Here is a 20856-nt window from a genome sequence, read left to right as displayed (position 1 = left end):
ACTGTCTGACCAATCTTTCTGTGAAAATTTTTTTCCTAATGTCCATCTAAACCTCCCCTGTTGCAGTTTAAAGCCATTCCCTCTTGTTCTGTCACTAATCACCTGTGAGAAGAGACCACAACCAACCTCTCTACAATGTCCTTTCAGGTAGTTGTAGAGAGTCATGAGGTCTCCCCTCAGCCTTCTCCTCCTCAAACTAAACAGTCCCAGCTCCTTTAATCCCTCCTCATAGGATTTATTCTCCAGGCCCTTCACCAGCTTCGTTGCCCTCCTCTGCACTCGCTCCAGCACCTCGATATCTCTCTTGTGTTGAGGTGCCCAAAACTGGGCACAATACTCCAGGTGTGGCCTCACCAGTGCAGAGTAGAGGGGGACTATCACCTCCATACTTCTGCTGGTCACAGTATTTCTAATACAAGCCAGGATGCCGTTGGCTTTCTTGGCCACCTGGGCACACTGCCGGCTCATGTTCAGCTGCCTGTCAATGAGAACCCCCAGATCCTTCTCTTCCAGACAGCTCTCCAGCCACACCTCCCCAAGCCTGTAGTGATGCACGGGGTTGTTGTGGCCCAAGTGCAGGACCTGGCACTTGGCCTTGTTGAAGCTCATCCCATTGACGTTGGCCCACCGATCCAATGTATCCAAGTCTCTCTGTAGAGCCTCCCTATCCTCACGCAGATCGACACTCCTGCTTAACTTGGTGTCATCTGCGAACTTACTGATGATACACTCTATGTCCTTATCAAGATCATCAATAAAGATGTTAAACAGAAATGGTGCCAACACTGAGCCCTGAGGAACACCACTTGTGACCGGCCACTAGCTGGATTTAGCTCCATTGACCACCACTCTCTGGGACTGTCCATCCAGCCAGTGCTTGACCCAGCAGACCATTCGCTCATCCAGGCCATGAGCAATCAGTTTTTCTATGAGAATTTTATGGGGAACTGTGTCGAATGTTTTTCAAAAATCCAGGTAGACAATATCTACAGCTTTTCGCTTGTCCAATAATCAGGTCATCTTGTCATAGAAGGAGATCAGGTTTGTCAGGCAGGACCTGCCTTTCATAAACCCATGCTGACTAGGCCTGATCCCCTGGTTGTCCATTATATGACTTGTAATAGCACTCGAGATGACCTGCTCCATGACCTTCCCTGGCACCGAGGTCAGACTGACAGGTCTATAGTTTCCTGGATCCTCCTTTCTGCCTCTCTTGTAGATGGGTGTCACATTTGTCACTCTCCAGTCCAATGGGACCTCCCCAGTTAGCCATGACTTCAGGTAAATCATGGACAGCGGCTTGGTGAGCACATCTGCCAACTCCCTCAGCACCCTTGGGTGTAACCCATCCGGTCCCACAGACTCCTGTGCATCCAAGTGATGTAGCAGGTCTCTGACCACTTCCTCTTTAACTGTGATGACCTCATTCTGCTTCCCCTCCCCATCTCCCAGCTCATGAGGCTGGGTGTCCAGGGAACAGCCAGTTCTACTGCTAAAGACTGAGTCAAAGTAGGCGTTGAGCACCTCAGCCTTTTCCTCATCCTTTGTTACTATATTTCCCCCTGCATCCAATAAAGGAGGGAGATTTTCCCTAATCCTCCTTTTGTTGTTAATGAATTTATAGAAATATTTTTTATTATCTTTAACACCTGTAGCCAAGTTGAGCTCTATCTGCACTTTGGCTCTCCTAATGTTCTCCCTGCATGACTTCACTACATCTTTATAGTCTTCATGAGAGACCTGCCCCCTCTTCCAAAGGTCATAGATTCTCCTTTTGTTCTTGAGATCCAGCCAAAGGTCCCTGTTTAGCCAGGCCAGTCTCCTTCCCCACCTGCTTGTTTTTCAGCACGCGGGAACAGCCTGCTCCTGTGCCTTTAAGACTTCTCTATTGAAGTATGTCCAGCCTTCCTAGACTCCCATATCCTTCAGGGCAGACTCCCAAGTGATTTTGTTAATCAGTCTTTTGAACAGGTCAAAGTTTGCCCTCTGAAAGTCTAAGGTGGTACACAGCATCTCAGCATCCCTCCAGATGGAGGAGGGTCACCAAAACTGTGTGGGAGACTCTGAATGCTTGTGAGGTGTAAACAAGTTAGGAGAGAAATCAAAGAGGTTAACTCAAGTCACCAGGGTAACAGAGCAGTGTGGAGAAGAATGTGTCCCAGCTGCTTCATTCAATCTGAGACCAAAACCCTAGTCTGAACACAACAGTGATGTCTCAGTAGGCTTGCTAGGTTAAAGTTTAGGGCTCCAGCCTTGATTACATTTTCAGATGTAGACATGGTCTTGTCACTGTTCTTCTCTGGGGAGGTGTCTGGACTTTTGTGATTGCAGCAAACATACATAACAAAGCTACATAACCCCAGGTAATTACTGAAAATTCCAGCATTGATATCACGTAAATAAACATTTAGAAAATAATTCATAACACTTTTTTCATTATAATATTTTTTTATTTTTATTTTTTAAAATACATAATCTAAATGTAGCTGTGTTTAACAATATTAATCTAGGCAATTTTAAAAATCCAGATAATACATTTTCTCAGTATCAGCTAAATTGGGTAATTTAGCCCCCTCCCCCAGTATGTATTATACATAGCTGCAAAGAACATCATGCTGCAAATATTCAAGAAACACCAATGGCAAGTAGAAGACTTCACAAAGAAAAATTATTTTGTATATGAATGTGGAAAGGCAGCAGAGAAAAAGGCAAAAAGGTCTTTTCAAGGCAATATTATCTTCTTATTACAGAAACAGGGTGAAATTATTTATGTGGCTTCATCCAGTCTGAATATTTTGGACTCTGAAAGAAAGATACAGTGGCATAAATCACTCCTGTGTTGTTAGCAGTTTTCTGAAGGTCTCCTTTTTAGTCTTCTCCACCATGAATGCAAGTGTCACAGCTTATTACAGATACTGGAAAAGTATAATTAAGAAATAATTTCATCTAGTTTTTCCTTTCTTGGAGAGAGTCATAAAACAGAGAGACACAGAACAGTGCCCTTGTTGTTGGTTTTAGCATTTTTAATGAATACTTCAATATCTTCCTGTCCTCAATCTGAAGGCAAAAGCTTTCACTTATTGTAGAGGCAGAATAAGTGTAAGTCTCATCGCATTAACTGTCATATTACCAGGCTCTATGCCATACCATTGAAGTTGCACTGAGCATTCAGAATTGCTTAATTACTTATAGTAAAAAGTCTGCTAAGACTTTCCCTTTCAGATTAGTATGGAGGCATAAGGAGAGAGGTCATCTTCATGACTCACTGTTGCTTGTCATTGTGTTAACTCAGAATGATATAGGCCTTTTTTTAGTGACAAAAAATGAAATGAACATTTGAAAAATAAAATGTTTATATCTAAGGATAAGATTATTGTTAGTCTGATTTTGCAGACTAACAATTCTTTTTCTCCTCACCTTCTCTCTGCATTGGTGTTAAACTGCATAGAACATTCCTTATAAATTATACCACCCTATGTTAATTATAGTGTGCTGACACTGCTTGTCATTACTAAACCTATTACATGATTTCTGTGCTCAGATTTCAATAGCTATTTTTTCCACAAAATGTGGAAAAGCCATACAAGTTACTGAGACTGGTCATTGCTCAAATCTTTCTCTAAATCTTCCCATTTTCTTCTATTTTTAGACCAAACTCACATACAAATCCGAGTTGTGTGGTCTGCATTCTGCATTCTGCAAACACTGCCATCCGTGTTCAAAATGACTGTCCTTACAAGGAGTTTCCAACTCATTCCTGTCAGAAACTCCTTATTACTTCACCTCTGTGTCTCCCACAACACAATTCCTAAATATTTTAGATGTCAAACACACGCACATAGGTATGCCACTCACATTCATGTATAAGCACCTCTACATACAGGATTGTACTGCTTATCTCTACTTTCCAATGAAAAAATCAGAACGAACATTTTCTCAAAAAATACAAGCTTTGTCTCTCACTTAATCCCTTTCCAGAGCTACACCCTGCAAATGGAAGAAAGATGCCAATAAGGTTGATCAGCTACTATGCTACATTCTCAGAAAATAAATGGGATGGAATATCATTCTTCATCCAGCAATTTTTTATGCTATGTCTTTCTTCAGAAGTCATAGATATTCTTGAACGCAAAGAAAGAAATCCTAGCAATCTCACTTAAATAATCTTGCCTTACTCACAAAGTAATATATGCAGCTATGTTTAAAGTAAAAATGTGTAATTGTAAATAAAAGTATGTGTTCCCTAAGCATCCTAGAAAAACCTCCAGTGTTTTTCTGAAGTTTTGGAGAATGCAATCTTATTTCAATATATAATGGATTTTCTGTTTTTCCAACTGTATTGCTTAGTTTAACAAATCCCAAAACTTTTCTTCACTCACAGTTAGACAAACACAAGTATAACACAATCATTATACTTCAATATGCATTTATTCTGTGTTGTCAGTGAGAGGAGATTTTAAAAGACTTTGTCACCTTGTCAGGGAAGAACCAACATCTTGCTGGTGGTTGTAATTACTATTAGCTTTTGCAGTCTGAATAGAAAAAAATAGTTCAACAAGCATTCTTTTTCAGACATACCTGTCTTCCAGTATTTTTCCAGCATAATCCAGCTCCTCATGGTTTTACACACACTGGAAATACTGAAAAACATTCTGAAATGATGGGAAGAGTTGATGTTGTTATATCATCATGGCACTATGCCACAAATTACAACATCCCTGCATCACAACTTTAGAAGGGTATCCAAAACCTACCACTGGATAAAGGTCATCTGAAGACTTCTAACCAATGAGTCCTTCACAGTGCAAATAAATTTGGCTTCAGTATACACTTAGTGATTATTTACAGCCCTCTAGAACTACAGCCAGCTATTACACATGCACTGATGCTTTGGTTCATTATCTACATGCTCATTTGAAATGCAGCATGGTATATTTCCCCTATTGTCTCATTACTATCAAAAATGACACAACCTTTAAGGCTTGCATGAAGTAAAAGTGTAAGTGATTGGTAAAGACCAAAGGAGACAATTTCAGCAAAGTCAGATATGAGCAAGTGACTAATTGAGGTGATTGACAGAAAGGCGTGGTAGCTTTCACCTTTAACTTCCTAGCTGAGTTCATTCAGTTATTCAGAGGCCAAGAGAATCCCTTCTAAATGAATGTTTAACTCAGTTATAAACTGAAAAGAAAAAGGATTGGCACATGAACTACAAAAGGAAGATTGACAACACCTTCCCGTTTTTAAAGGCTAAAGGGACATTTTTCCAACAAGGACCTGGCTGGACAGGTAGGATTCTGGAGACAAGACCCAATACAATATCAGGTAGAAAACACCAGCAGTTTCAGTATTTGCTTTCTGGACCCTACAAGAGGCATGCTGGTGCTGCAAAGAGTGTTCTTTTGGTTCCCTTCATGCAGTTATGGTTTGTGAGGTAAAGGGCAGTAGGAGGACAGTTTGCACTTATATTCCCCACCTTTTAAAATATTTTGTACCAGGTTGTAACAGTGCCTCTGATTGTATTTGACCTGAATAGTATAAAAGTTGCAGGTCCCCACAAAGTGCTTTTGGAGAACAATTTCCTGAGCAAAATGAGAGATTACAAGCAGAAAGAACACAAGCACAAAGGAAAAGACGTCCCACGTGTCTGTAGGCTTAAGAAAGTTAATTGGAGGAGAAAATTCTCCTGATTCAGCAGATTCAAATTACAGGTTTTTAAAATCAAGATCGGAGTAATTAGAGCAAACAAACACATGTGAATTGAACTTTTTACACCTCTGATGTAATTAAAAGTCTTTTTTGCTAAAGCACTGGAGTGAATAACCTTTGAGGTTTATGAAGGGAAACAGATCAGTTGTTCTTTGGTATGTTCCTTTAAAAAAACACCCTGAACTGTTTGCTTAGGCCATAGAGAACAGCAGAACAACTGGGCTCTCATGCTCCAGAGAAAAGCACCTAACGATTGGATAAAGTAAACAGTGAAGTTTCAACTGCAGCCCTGGAAGCAACAGCTACATTAGAGCAAATACTTACACAGTCTCATTTCTGGAAAGGGAGTTTATAGTTTTGGGAAAGTAATTTATTTTTCCAATAGTTTAATATAATAAACATGTATTTTTCACATTAATATTTTTCATGTTAAAAAGCAAGCTGTGGATAAATCTAAAATCGGCTTTTAATTATACTCAAGCTCATTTCCTACACAAACCAGTAATAACTGCAGAAGCCTGAATAATTCTTATTTGCTCCAATTTGAATTTTTTTTCTCTTTCTGTTAGTTTCATGTTTTCTGTTACCTTTGTGGTATTTTATTCTATTTCATCCAAACTGTGAAAAACTGAGATACTGCTTTAAACATACTTTGACCTGGTAAACACCTCAGTACCAACATTTCAAACCCCAGTTCACACAAATGACTCAGCACACAGAAGAGATCCAATTTAATTACACACATTTAACCAGAATTAAATAAAAACATGTGGTATGATTAAAATTATAACTTGCAAAATAAACCACATCAAATCATATTACACTGGTTACAAGACAAACAGAATGCTACTTATATTGCAGGAATATGGAATTAATAGCATCATACAAATGAATTAAGTAACCTGTCTGTTCTTTGAAGCAGGTACTTACAAGATTTCCAGTGGTTGAGAGAACATAAATGACAAAATATAAGGATCAGAGGCCATCATATAATGTATGAAAGATGGCAAGATTCAGCTTAACCCAGATGTTTTTGAATAAAAGACAGTACTGATAGAGAGTGGCAAAGGCTACAGTCATCTGAATAGTTGACCCTTCTTTCAATAATCTTGATAAATAGGAAGCTGCGAGAAAACAGAGTTTACTCATATTCTATGCCATAGTGATCTAGGAACTGTGTAACAAAAAAAAAAAAGGTCATACACTAGCAGATTTTTTAATTTAAACAGGTACTTGATATGTTGTGGTCTCTTCTTGACACTGCTACAGTTGGTGCCAGCAAAAAGTCAATACCCTCTTTGAATAAACTAGATTTTTCAAGGAAAATACAGACTGAGAGATTTCCTTTGCAGAAGATCTTTTTGTTACAGAGATATGAGCTAAATCAGTCCTTTTCTCTTAACTAACATTTTATACAGACAAAGAAATCCTTTCTTGGTAGCTAATATACTCCTATCCAACTTTCCAAATTTCTATTCATTATTTATGTAATGCCATAAAAATAGTCTGTTGTGTATCGCTACATGTCGAACACTTATTGAATCTGTTTCTCATTCTGTTAGAAGTGTGAAGCCAGTTTTGCAAAGCGAGAGGTCTAATGTGTATGCATAGAAGTTAGACTGTGCAAGGATCTACAGGTCCAAACAGATAATTTTATTTCCAAAGTGCAAACATAACTATCTGGTTGTATGTAATCACAAGCTTGATGAATACAACTTCTTACTTTTCTACATGTAACTAACATGCTTGGTTTTACAATCACGCTTTGGGAGTGCATTTTGTAGAACCCAGTCAAAGGTATCTATGTTCAAGGATGAAGACAGTAAACCCATTAAGACAAGCAAAATTAGGATATAAATAAAATACACTGCATTATAACCAAATCACATATGTGATTATAAATTTCATGCCTAAAATTTCTTGACTTTCCCTGGAGGCCAAAGGCTTTACGATAATAGCAAAAATCTAAGTTCTCAAAGGAGTCAACAGCTTCAACTACTTTCAAGCTATGTGATTTCTGATACTGATATTCTTAGAAAACTTTAACAATTTTTTTTAATGTCTTTTTAGAAATTTGTGTTATTTACTTTAAAGTTCTGCTTTTTCCACAGTCTCCTTCCACTATATCTAGTTTGGAATGAATTCCTAGAGCGATAGTACTCTGACTATTGATGAACATCTTGCATATTTTTAATTTAGTTTAGAAAAAAGAAATATAAACTCTATTTACATTCCTAAGTAAAATTTAGGCAGATGTTTCAATTAACTCATGTTCTGTTAAATTTTTATATCTCCATAAGAAACATGAAAATTAATACTGTTCGGTGGAATCTACCAACTAACAAACTCTCATTTCAATGACAGAACATCCCATTCAGCAATAATAAAACTAACTAAATTCTAATAGGGTAAAAATGCTTAACAAAAGTAAATGCATTGAACTTAGTTAATATGGACAGGTGTCTATTAAAAACTTATTTTTAAAAATTGTTCTGCAGGGTTCACATAATACTGAGTCTCATGAATTTGTACTTCATGAAGGACTTTCAATGGATAGTAATTTTACTTCCATTATGAAATTTATGACCTTTCTCCTCCTCAGGTTTGAGAGCAAGAAGGCATAGTCAGAAGAAACTGTAGTATGGATCCTCCTTTGGCCTGCACACCCACTGTACCTTTATTCATTATTGTCTTTTTAAGCCTGATTATATATTTTATCTAATGACTAGTGGATAGACATGTGATTCAAAAAAGATGAGCTACTACAAACTCTGACTTGTCAGTTGTATTTCCCACTCCTCTGAGCTTCTTGAGCCCTCCTTACCATCCTGTATCTTCACCAAAATCAACATTTCAAGCCATGGAAGTCACTCTGATGCTGAAAACAGGTGAGGAAGAAACAGAAGCCACTAGCTTTCACTGCCTCTCACGGCCCCATCAGCATGCCATATGAGTGGTGTCTAATAAGGCCACTTCACAGATATGTGGCCTGCAGACCATGTGTTGTCCTTGAAGAAAAACAACTATTATAGCAGGGTCTCCATTCTCTCAGATGTGTCTTATTTACAAAAAGGTTGGAAATGAGCAACCATTAGAAATTATCATTGCTCTCAGAGCAGTAATAGTGAGTGAAGTACCAAAAGAATGATGAACAGAGCCACAAAGAAGTCTGGAAAGTAGGATACAGAGGATAAAAATTTGTAGCTTTCAAGTTCTTGGATGGTGTGAAATATTAGGTTTCTGAGATATTCATGCTACACTTAGAGCCAAATGAATATACAAGTTCTTCCAGTATTGCTTTCCTACTTTCATTGATTGGCAGAATGCTAGTATAAATGCATGTCTCTTGCAGCACATGTAGCGATTCAGATTCAATCTCATCTGCAGAATTTCATCTCAAAACCTTGCAAAAGATGATCAATAACTTAATCTGCAAGTCATTTGCAGTTTAATGAAGTCATACTCAGAGCATGGCTTCTGCAAGTCGTTATTAAATACATGTGTTTCATTCATATTGACTTCATCATTTACAGAACTCTGGTTTTCAAACACTAAAAGCCAAATATACCATGCTTTGTGATATGCAGTTTAAACTTACTGGGCTATATCACAAGCAACGATAGCAGACAACTGTATTTTAAGAAGTAATGCTTGAAGTTGACTCATTAATTGGAATAATGTGGGTGTGCACTTCTGTATTGTTTCTCACTAAGCAAAAAAACCACCACAAACCAAACAGTAAACAGTAGCAAAAAGACAGGGGAAGATGACAGTTGGAAACAACTTAAGTCTTGAAAATCCCACACACGCAAAAACTTCCTTCCTGGAAAAAAAAAGTCAATTGTTTTAGCTGAGGTAGAACTGATTTAATATTTAGAACTGTTAAATTTCTCTAGAAGGACCCTTTCATAGATACAACTAGGTGGTTCATCAGTTTGGTAGGCACGCATCACTCAGCTGAGAACTGCATGTTCAGAACCACATGCATATAGGTGAAGAACAAGTCAGAGACAAATTCCACCACAGCATATCTTCATAAGCTACTAGTGCCATCTTTAGTCAGCTTTGTTCAGCAAATGTGTTAAATTGCATAGAGAATGTATTTGGTAAGGTTTTGACTCACTTTCAGCTAGCAAACAGTTATGATAGCTTAGATACTTGCACACTCACACTGTGTCCACTACTACCTTTTTGCTAGAGGACCTTGCTCTGTTTCCTTTCTGAGTATGTTAAATATGCCCACACTTTAGTCGCTCCAGCACAAAACCCAGCACATCAGCACAAACCCTTCCTCATCAGGAGTTCAAGTATGAGTCCCTTTTCCCAACTGCTGTGGGTCACATATAACAAAAGGACATTTTTTTAAGGATTACACTACTGCCACTAGATTTGCTGGAGTTCGCCGAGATTTACATCTCTTGGGTAATAAGCCTTAAGACTTGCTCCTTCCCACCTTCTCTTCCCCACCCGCTCCCATAATGGTAGTTCATGGTTAAGTCATTCAAAACATTTCAGGTCCTTTGCAATGGGCTGCTTCAGCACTGAAAAAGCTGCATGCTTCATAACTAGTCAAGAGCACTGTTGTTATTACACTGCCAGTTTCACTTATTGCACTCACCTGCAAAATCATGTTTCAATTTATTTGGATTCTCACAGAGTTTGTATTTGTGACAATGGTTATTCTTTCAAAATGATGGAAATAGAGTCTTTAATGGTATTGCCTTCATCTTGACCCATCAGAGATTACATTAAACTGTCACAGTTCCCTAACCGTAGTAATTATCACAACAAATGCAGCAGTTTTGGCTAGGATCAAACCACTCTCATATCTTATTTAGCTTAGATTATTTGATTACTATGGAGTCACAAAGTCCCTTATTCTTATTCAAAACACTTCTTACCTGAAAATATTGGTAAAATTAGCACTAATATACTCATACTTCAATGTTCTTTATATTCCACTCAAAATTGAAAGTCTTCTGCAATTGCTATACGTTTTAGGGGTAGAAGATTATGTAAAAATTCGAAATGTTTCCTTGTATTTCTCTGCTGGTTTAGTAGGAACTGAATTATATAGCAGTTTAGAAGCAATGTCACCCAACACTGTTCAGTGAAGTCACCTTTTTTTCCTCTCAGCATTTCAATAGTAATTATATTCTTTTCCAACCTTTCTGCATTCAATTGAGGTCCATTCTCAGTCATGCCATAAACTGGTTCATCTTTCTCAAACAATCAGACATTTAAAAAATTTTAAAAACATTCTTTCCACATTCTGAATAGACCCAAGCTGCAGTTACCTCTTCAGTTTCATTACATTTCTGAAGTCACACTCTGACAGAATCTTCATGTCTATTACCAGCTGTTGCAGAGTTTGCTCAAAAAAATTGTATTAACATATTACACAGGTACAATAGACTCAAAATGCTGCTATTTACCCTTTGTGTATGACACAAAGGATCACACTACATCCACACATCCACATTCCTATGTTTTGGCAGGTGGATCCCAAAGCTAGAAAGAAAAAAAAAAATAGTTAAGAGGGTACTAAAGCCTGAAAGCCATTCCATAAAAATGGATGAGCTGTTTTGCTCTAAAAACACTTTCACAGAAACCAAGCCTGAAAACCAAAGTTAGCCATGATGATTATTTTTTCAAAAGTATTTTATCACTTCAAAGCAGATAGTTACTAGAAGTACTGAACCATGTTACCTGTAAGCATAGACATTTTTATGAAAGAAAACTAACAAAATAATGACAACTCATTTTGGGAAAGGAAACTTCAGATAAGCAGTAGATTACACCTTTTGGGATACAAAACTAAGAGGAAAATTCTTCAAAGATTTAGCAGTTCCTTAATAAAAAAGTACATTACAGATAATGCAGGGGTTAGAAAGAAGAAAATAGTAAGAGATCAAATCAGTTATCTATGTGGCTTTCAGTGATGACTAACACAAAAAAGATATTCCAAAATTTAAATTTGCCACTCTAATGAATCAGGTATCAAAATATCATTCGCTGTCATTCACTATTTTCATTCATGATTTGGGTGACAGAAAAGAGCCAAGTCAGAGACTATAGATACAGGGTACTGAAAACACATTGGAGAATATGATTTGAAATTGTAAGGATTACAGCAGAATGGTGACATGGCAGAGAAGAAAAATAAGGTTCAGTTCAATAAAGACAGAAATAAAATTCTGCTTTTACTTTGGAATAGCCATGTAGCAGATATATCACACTGACCAGGTAGTAATCCTGTATCTGGTGATAAGCAGAGACCACAAACAGAAGGTGAGACACTAGCACTGCATGCTCATATGCAACATGCACACAGAGGAATCCCTCTGTCCTTCACAGAGCTCCAGAAGATTGTGCTGACCTGTAAGATATGCTCAACTAAAAGAGAGCATAGAGGTGACCAGATAGATAGAAAACAATGACAACAAGTTGGGAAGGAGTGTTGATCTGCTTGAGGGTAGGAAGGTTCTACAGACATTTCTGGACAGGCTGGATCAATGGGCCAAGGTCAATTGTATGAGATTCAACAAGGCTAGGTGCTGGGTCCTGCATTTGGGTCACAACAACTCCATGCAACACTATGGGCTTGGGGAAGGGTGGCTGGAAAGCTGCCTGGCCAAGAAGGACGTGGGAGTGTTGGTCGACAGTCAGATGAATATGAGCCAGAAGTGTGCCCAGGTGGCCAAGAAGGTCAACAGCATCCTGGCTTGTATCAGAAATAGTGTGGCCAGCAGGACTAGGGCAGTGATTGTCCCCTGTACTTGACACTGTTGAGGCCGCACCTTGAATAATGTGTTCAGTGTCGGGCCCCTCACTACAAGAAAGACATCGAGGTGCGGGAGTGTGTCCAAAGAAGGACAATGAAGCTGGTGAAGGATCAAGAGCACAAGTCTTGTGAGGAGCAGCTGAGGGAACTGGGGTTGTTTATCCTGGAGAAAAGGAGGCTGAGGGGAGACCTTATCTCTCTCTACAGTTAGCTGAAAGGAGGTTGTAGTGAGGTGGCTGTCGGTCTCTTCTCCCAAGTAGCAAGTGGTAAGATGAGAGGAAACTGCCTCAAGTTGCACCAGGGGAGATTTAGATTGGATATTAAGAAAAATTTCTTCACTGAAAGGGATATCAAGCACTGGAACAGGCTGCCCAGGGAAGTGGTTGAGTCACCATCCCTCGACATATTTAAAAGATGTGCAGATGTGATGCTTAGGGACATGATTTAGTGGTGGACTTGGCAGTGTTAGGTTTATGGTCAGACTTGATGATCTTAAGGGTCCTTTCCAATCTAAATGATTCTATGATTCTAAAAGGTGACCAAGAAACAAAAACAATGCAGATGAGTATTGTGGTAAGAGGAGAGAACAGAAGAGATGTGATGTAACTCTCTTCTGTAAAATGCAACTGCAAAGAAGGGAAAGAACTGTTCTCCATATCTGCCATGTTTGAGTCAAAGTATAGGTTTAAACAGTAGTAGGAGAGTAGGAGAGCAGTAGGTTAGTTATGAAGAAAATTCTCCAATGGAAAGGACAGAGAAGGACTGGAATTGATGGAGAGGGTTGTTAAGTTTCTGCTGTTGGAAGGATGTAAGAACAGGTGAAGGAAACACTCAGGTGCGATGCACACTTTGTTCAGCTTTGAAAAACAGGATGATTTACACAGTCTCTGTAATGCTATTCAAGCTCTATTTTCCTATGATTTCTCTCCGCTTTACAACAGCTGGCTTTAGTTAGGCCACTGAGCTGAACATTGGAACCAATGTTATGGCATCTTAAATATTTTTGCATGAAAATATTATGCAGCAATTCTCAATCATGTTTAATGCTTGTTCTTTTACAAATCAAATAAGGCATAATAGGCTTTTATTATTATCATCTTACAAAGTACTAATGTGTTGTGGTTTGAGCCTAGAGAATAATTGAGCATCATGCAGCAGTTCACTCACCCCTTCTCCCCCAGCACTGGAAAGGAAAAAAATGAATCTAAAGGCTCGGAAATGGAGATAAGGACAGCGAAGGGATGATTGATCCATTAGAGTCACAGGCAAAAGACAGACGACTTAGGGGAAGAAAAAATAGAACATCACTTTAATTCAAACACTAACAGAAACAACAATTAACAGACAGAATGGGTCTCTGAGGAGCTTTACCACATCTTAAAAAACCACCAATCCCCACCCCTCCCTTCTTCCTGGGCTCAGTTTTGTTCCCAATATTTCCACCTCCTCCCTCAGCCGCACAGTGGCAGGGGATGGACTGTGCAGTCAGTTCACTGCTTCTTCCTCTTGCAGCAGGGAGCACTTTGTATTTCTTCCCCTGCTCCACGTGGCTCCCCTCTCATGGGAGACAGTCCTCCATGAACTTTCTCTGGCATGAGTCCTTCCCACGGGATGCAACTGTTCCCAAGCTGCTCCAGCATAGGTCACCCCAACATGTTGCAATCCTTCCAGTGCCAAACTACAACAGTGGGAGCTTCTTCTCCCCTCAGAATCCCAGCCTCCATTAAGTGCAGTCACCTGCTCCTGTGTGAGGTCCTCCACAGGCTGCAGGTCAGCCTCTGCTTCACCGCTGACCTCCATGGGTGACGGGGGGCGGAGGGGACTGATGTCTCACCACAGGATACAGGGGGGCTCTGCACAGGCGCACCTTCCCCTCCTCCTCCTGCTTCCTTCCACTGACCTCGTTGTTCACCTAGGTGTCCTTCTTGGAATGCTTCCTCACAAGTCCCCCCAAATCCCCTCAGGTTCCCCTTCTTAATATCACAGAGGTGTAGCCACCGTCTCTAATTGTCTCAGCCTTGGCCAGAGGTAGGTCTGACTTTGGAATCGGGGGAGCTTCAAGAATCTTCTCAGAGGGGGCCACTGCTGTAGCCTCCTTTCTTGCTGCCAAAAACCCCACAACACAAACCCAGCACATAGTGATACTATCTGTTGCTATATAGCACTTTAATAACCACAATACATGAGAAGAAGCTTAGAAATGTCTATGACATATTCCTTTAGCAGCAGTTAATTTTCTCTGCCTAAAAATTCAATCTGGAAAAGTTCTCACCTAATTTTCAAGATCTCTAAAAGGGCCCATTAAAAATACTCGCAACAAATCAGATTTAAAAAGTACACCTTGAAATCAGTGCACTACAACCAACACAATCCCATTCTGCCCTGTTCATTGCTTCATACCTTACCCTACAGCACTGTTTGGCAAGGAGCTGCCTTGTTAATGTTGTAATATATTTCTTGTCTCAGAGTGAAATTTGTCAAATTTCTTTTGCTTCCACTTAAAAAGTGTTAAGTGTAAATTAAGAAGCAATAAAACACCTAGGAAAGACAATTAAGCTCGTCTAGTGTCAGAAATAGAATTAAGTCCCTTTTTGATGGTCAGCATTCACATGTTTACAGTATACCTCAGCACATGATTGCATGATTACAGAACCACCAAAATACACTGTTAGGCACATGCTGTCATGGGACAAAGCATTCTTTAACACATCACCAATTCAAAAATGCCTTATCATATTATTTCCTTGAACATGTTTACTCACAATTCCTGATTAAAGTCTCATTTTCCCGTGCAATAAACTGATTTAAGATACACTGCGAATACAAAACACAAGCTGAAGTGCTTGCACTGTAAGGAGGTATGGTATATAAAGAGATTAGGAGCATTAGTAAAGGTAAGTAAATCAATCTGTCCTCCCCTATCAAGAAGCCTTATTAAAATAAATGTGGTTATTCATGTGACAAAAATGCTGTGGGTGTATTAGGCTGAGAAAGTAATCCAAGTCACTGAGTTCATTGGAAGAAAGCAAGAATCCTCCTCCTTCTGCCCACATCTGTTCATCATATTCAGCCTTCTCTGGTTATTAATATTAGTATTAAATATATTCCTGTCCAATTGGGTTCACTCATGTTTCCAGTTTTTGAATCTATTCTTTTCCCCTACGTTAAACAAATCTAATGACTTCTATCCATAGCAAATGTGGAGCTGATGAGCAAATGGATGATAAAAATTCCTATTATTCCTTTGTGCTCATCTCTCGCACTTAAAATTCTTGTCATGCCCTGGGCATTCTAGCTGTCTGATACTGTTCCTTTATTTCCAATTCCAGCGCTTTCTCTGCTGAACATTTCTCTGTCCAGAACATTTGGTGCACTGCCTAGTACCAAGCAAAATCTGCTTGCAATGTAAGAACATGTGGAGAAATTATGTGTTTTTGTCACACCCTATTAAACGGTATTCAAAACACAATGCCCCAGAAACTAAATTGATTGTAGGTTTTATAACCCTTTTCAGGCTAATGGAAACAATTTAGTACCATGAACGAAAACATAGCTAGTGCAGCTGTGGGAATCTTAAATTGCTTGGCTCAGCAGTTCTGTTCCGGCTTAAGTAGGATAAAATAGTTAAAGTTCAGTTAGATTCCATTCTTTTGGATCTTTGACAGATCATTTCATATTAATGTCTTCAAAGTTTTAAACATTCTTTGTAAAAGACTTTCTGAGGCATTCCTGATCTGTGCTTTTAAGTTGGGGGGCAGTGGGAGGGATCTGGAAGAACTGAGAAGAGTAGGGAAGAGCGGGCAGGAACAACATGGGGAAGTTTTCAATGATTTTATAAAGCGTCTTGAACCATTGTTCTCTTCAGTTTGGTTTTATTGTTAATATAACAAGTGAAAAAAATAAAACAAAAAAACAATCAAAAACTAATAGCTTTCTTATAAATTTAATGTTTTAGCTAAGACACAAAAGCTAGAGATGCAGAGCCAAAATTGAAAGTCAGCACTTAAGTCCACCCTAGGAATCTATTGCAGCTCCTTAAGGAAATATTTCTCCTGAGACAGAAATTTTCTCCTATGCTCATTCACATTTCTATATTTAAAACCGAATACCATTATTAAAAGCTTGACAGGCAAGAGGAAAACTTGGCTGCTGGAGAACTCTGCACTACACTTTACAAAACAAATCCTCTACCTAGCCACTTATGAGAAGAAATCATTCACATGGGTATTGCCTGCACTGTACTACCAGAAAAACATCTGTGAATATTATTTGACAAATTGATCACTAAATGAGCCATTAGCTTGCAGGGTTTTTGGATTGCCTTAGGAAAGGAGGGTGCTATATAGCACAAAGGCTTACAGATGCAAAACACCGATTGGCAAAAGAAATGTTCCAGAAGAAATGTAGTAATAAAGCAAGACTAGCATGAAAATGTACCCTTTCTAAAAAGTAAGCTGTTTATGAGAAGCAGTAGTAAAACTGCTTAATTCTTCTGTGCCTCTAGGGAGAATTCTAAGCCTTTTGAGAAGTGATGGAGAGAAAAATGTAGCCAATGGTTTGTTTGTCAGTGAGAGAATGCTGTGGAACCAAAGTTAGTGATTTTACTATGCCTGCTTGCCAAGAATTGACAGGTGTGTAGTTTCTCATTGTTCTGAAAGGCAGCCAGAAACCACAGTGTAATATGCATCTATGTCTTCATAGTAGGGGAGAAAACATCTGTCTCTCTGGCACATGATACAAGATGATAGAAATATTGAGACATACTTTTCTTTACAGTATGTTACCATCATTTGCATGGCTTCATTTGATCTTCCAATAAAACTCATAGCTGGAAGGAAGAAAAAATGCTGCAGCCCAGATCAGATCAGACATGATGTGGCAACCTCTGCTCCCACAAAGAGCTATTATTTCACAAAGCCTAATCATCTCACAAACAATTTTTCACACGAAGAAGTTTTGAAAGATTAGAGCCATTAGAGACATAAGATTAGAGCTTCAGCATAGCAGACCCAAAGACTTTCTACAAACAAGTCCATTAAACTTGTAAGTAAACAAAACCAGGGAAATACCAGGTTATTCAAGATAAACATGAAGTAATAATTTCCAACCATTGTTAAAGAATGACTCTCATAAATCCTTCAGTTTTCAAACTCCTGAGAGATGTCTGTGATTAATAAAGCCTTTGAACGCAAAAGGTTTCCTCACACAAGAATGATGTGTGTTTTCCTGTAATATGTGGCGAAACAATCTTTTAAATCCTAATTCTCTCAGGAAGGTAAAAAATACATACATATTACACACATACACACACACACAATGTACCAGATGCAATAAGTTGTAAGAAATATTGGACTCTGTGTATTAAATTTCCTGTCTGTGCAGAAGTGCACTACAATGTTAAAAGCTCATGATAACTCTCTGGCAGATTGTCAACTGGATATGCATAAAATATCCGCACTGTGTCCAGGCTTGTATGATTTGGTAATTTGACAGACATAATTTAAGCAATAAGGCTTGCAAGTTTTATATTTACCAGAGTATGAGAAGAGAGATTAGTATATTCATTCAAATAATAAAATTTTGGAAATTCTGAAACTCTCACAAAAATACTAATGTTCAGAAAAATACTAGGTTTGACCAGCAAGTATCAAAAAGCTCAACAAAATTTGTCATTATAACAGAAAGATCCTCTAGGCTTATGTTGTATGCAGTTGCTTAGAAAGTATCAAACAAAATAAGACTCAATTACCAGCAAATTAGGGAAGTCAGAGATAAGCACAAAATCATTCTTAGACTAGGAGGCAGAGCTGTAATTTTTTCCACTTCATTGTCAGCAGCTTCTGATGTGTAAGGCAGGAAGTGATTTTGCGATAAGAAAATATATTTTTACACTAAATTTTAATATAAGCAGGAAACAAAAACTTGGCAATTTATTCTGTTGTATAAGGAAGAACATCACTGAATTAAGACTTAAAGGAAGTCATATGATGAAAACTCTTCTATTCAGTCCTCTCCAATAATGATTCACCACATTTTTGATATTCCTAGTTAAAACCCAGCCTGCAAGGGCTTGCCCAAGCTAAAGAGATAGCAAATACCAGCACAGAAGATCATCCCTTTCACATTCCACCTAGAGACCATGTAAACTGCAATGAGAGCACCTCCACAAACAGACGAAGGACAGACTCAGAAATATTTTCTCCTGCTGAAGTTTCTTCTCACAAAGAGCCACTCATCCACTCTAAATTCCCTGGGTTTGGGAATACGATCAGACCATTATATTAAATAACAGATTGGAAGAAAAAATGTATTTTCAAACATGTATGTAAAAGAAATCAAAAAGAAAAAGAATCATATCAGGCACCTCCAACAATTTGCATAAAATATATACTTTCCAGTTATTTTTCCAAATTAAATTAGCTCATGAAAGAAAAGAGAAAATGGCAGAATCTATTTCTTCCACAGTTTTCATTCTTGTGCTGCTGAGCACCTGTCAGCACAACAGTTCCAGTAGAGCTCATATGAATGTGTGCCTGGAATGGTTAAAGTCAGCTGTGGCCTGGTGCGGTTTTGCAATGTGGACTAGACATGACCTAAAGCTGTAACATGATGTCTGACATCTTTCTATAATTGTACTTTCCAGTCTGGAAAACAAACACAAATGAAAGAACACACATGCTCCTGACTTGGCCAAACAAGTCAGCTGAAGCTGTAGTGTCTGATCCTGAATGCATCACAAGCAATGGAGTTACCAGTCCCTTGCAATATCACCAGATACCTGCCAGTGCTCCTTCATTTTTAGAAAAAAAAAGAGGCTGGTTGTATTTTTAATTGCTTATTGTTATGTTTAAGGATGTGGAATAAATAAGAATCTCTGTTCAAATGCACTGATGAGTGAAAACAGCTTAGTACCCAAAGGACTGTTACTCATATTGCTCAGTTTCTCTTAACCCTAAAATTGCTGGTTGGTAGCCTTAACTAAAAGTACAATGGTGATTGAAGAGACAACCCTTTACAATGAGTATGTTAAAAACTAGACATAAATCATCAGATTTGTGGTGTAGAGAGAGGCTAAAAAGAGTCTTTAGAAGACTGCATCTCAGACAGAGACCTTTCAGAGTCAAAGTCTACTCCAAGGCACATAATGTAGGGGAGATATTGCAGCTACAGAGCTCCTTAAGACACTGAAACTTCATCCAGGTCTGGTTTATCCCACCTTATTCAATAAGTACATTTGACAGAATTGGTAAATCTTATTCTGGTGTTCCTACTACTACAGATCTCTTTCCATCTAAGTAGTCCTCAAGTGTCCTACCTCAAATCTCAATCTGCATCTTGCAAGTAAATCCCCATTTGACAAAAATCCCCCAGTGTCTCACTTTCAATCAGAATCTTACACACAATCACTTCCTAATCTGACACCTAAAAGTGCAAAGCTGAATATGCTGTGTCCACATGCACAAGAACATGTGAACATACACACCCAAACTCCTCCTCAAAACACCAAAAAACACGTTCTACACATATGAACCACTGAAGGTTAGTTTCTTATATTTTCATGGCAGACTTGGCAAGCAAAACATCAGAAAGTATGAGGAATGTATGGTTTCAATGCCAATCTCTAATCCAAAATCAGCTTTAAGGATTAAGACTTTTTTTTTTTTTTTTTTCAATATTTTTGAGCCCAGTTAAGCCAGTTTTGTACTAATGTTCTGCCACAAAGGAATAGAAATGACTGACATATTAACATTTCAAAACTTGGCTTGCAAACTGAAAAGAATGGCTCAATAAGAATACATAACCCTTGAGAATAGGAATGCAATCCTGGAGTTGAGAGGCCTCAAAGACAACAGAAGTAAGGCATTTTTTGTCACACAGATGCAAGCAGAAAAGGAAACTGCATTTTTTTGTGTCCATGAATCTGTGGTTGAGGTACTTAGAATCACAGAATATCCTGAGTTGGAAGAGACCCACGAGAATCATTGACTCCAACTCCTGACTCAACACAGGACAACCTAAAAGTTAAGCCATGTATCTGAGACCATTGTTCAACTGCTTCTTGAACACCATGTTTGGGGACATGATCAGTTCTCTGGGGAGCTTGTTCCATTGCTTGACCACCCCCTCAGTGAAGAACCTTTTCCTAATATAAGATCTGAACTTCCCATGATGCATTTTTAAGCCATTCCCTCACACCCTATCACTGGACACCAGAGAGAAGAGATCAGAACTTCCCTTTCCACTCCCTCTCACGAGGAAGTTGTAGACAGTAGTGAGGTCACCCCTCAGTTTATTCATCTCCAAGTTGAACAAACTAGGTCTTCTCAGCAACTCCTCATAACTCATGCCCTTTAGTCCTTTCA

This window comes from Strix uralensis, chromosome Z, assembly GCF_047716275.1.
Source record: "Strix uralensis isolate ZFMK-TIS-50842 chromosome Z, bStrUra1, whole genome shotgun sequence".
Taxonomy (NCBI): domain Eukaryota; kingdom Metazoa; phylum Chordata; class Aves; order Strigiformes; family Strigidae; genus Strix; species Strix uralensis.
This window is presented reverse-complemented; position numbering follows the sequence as displayed.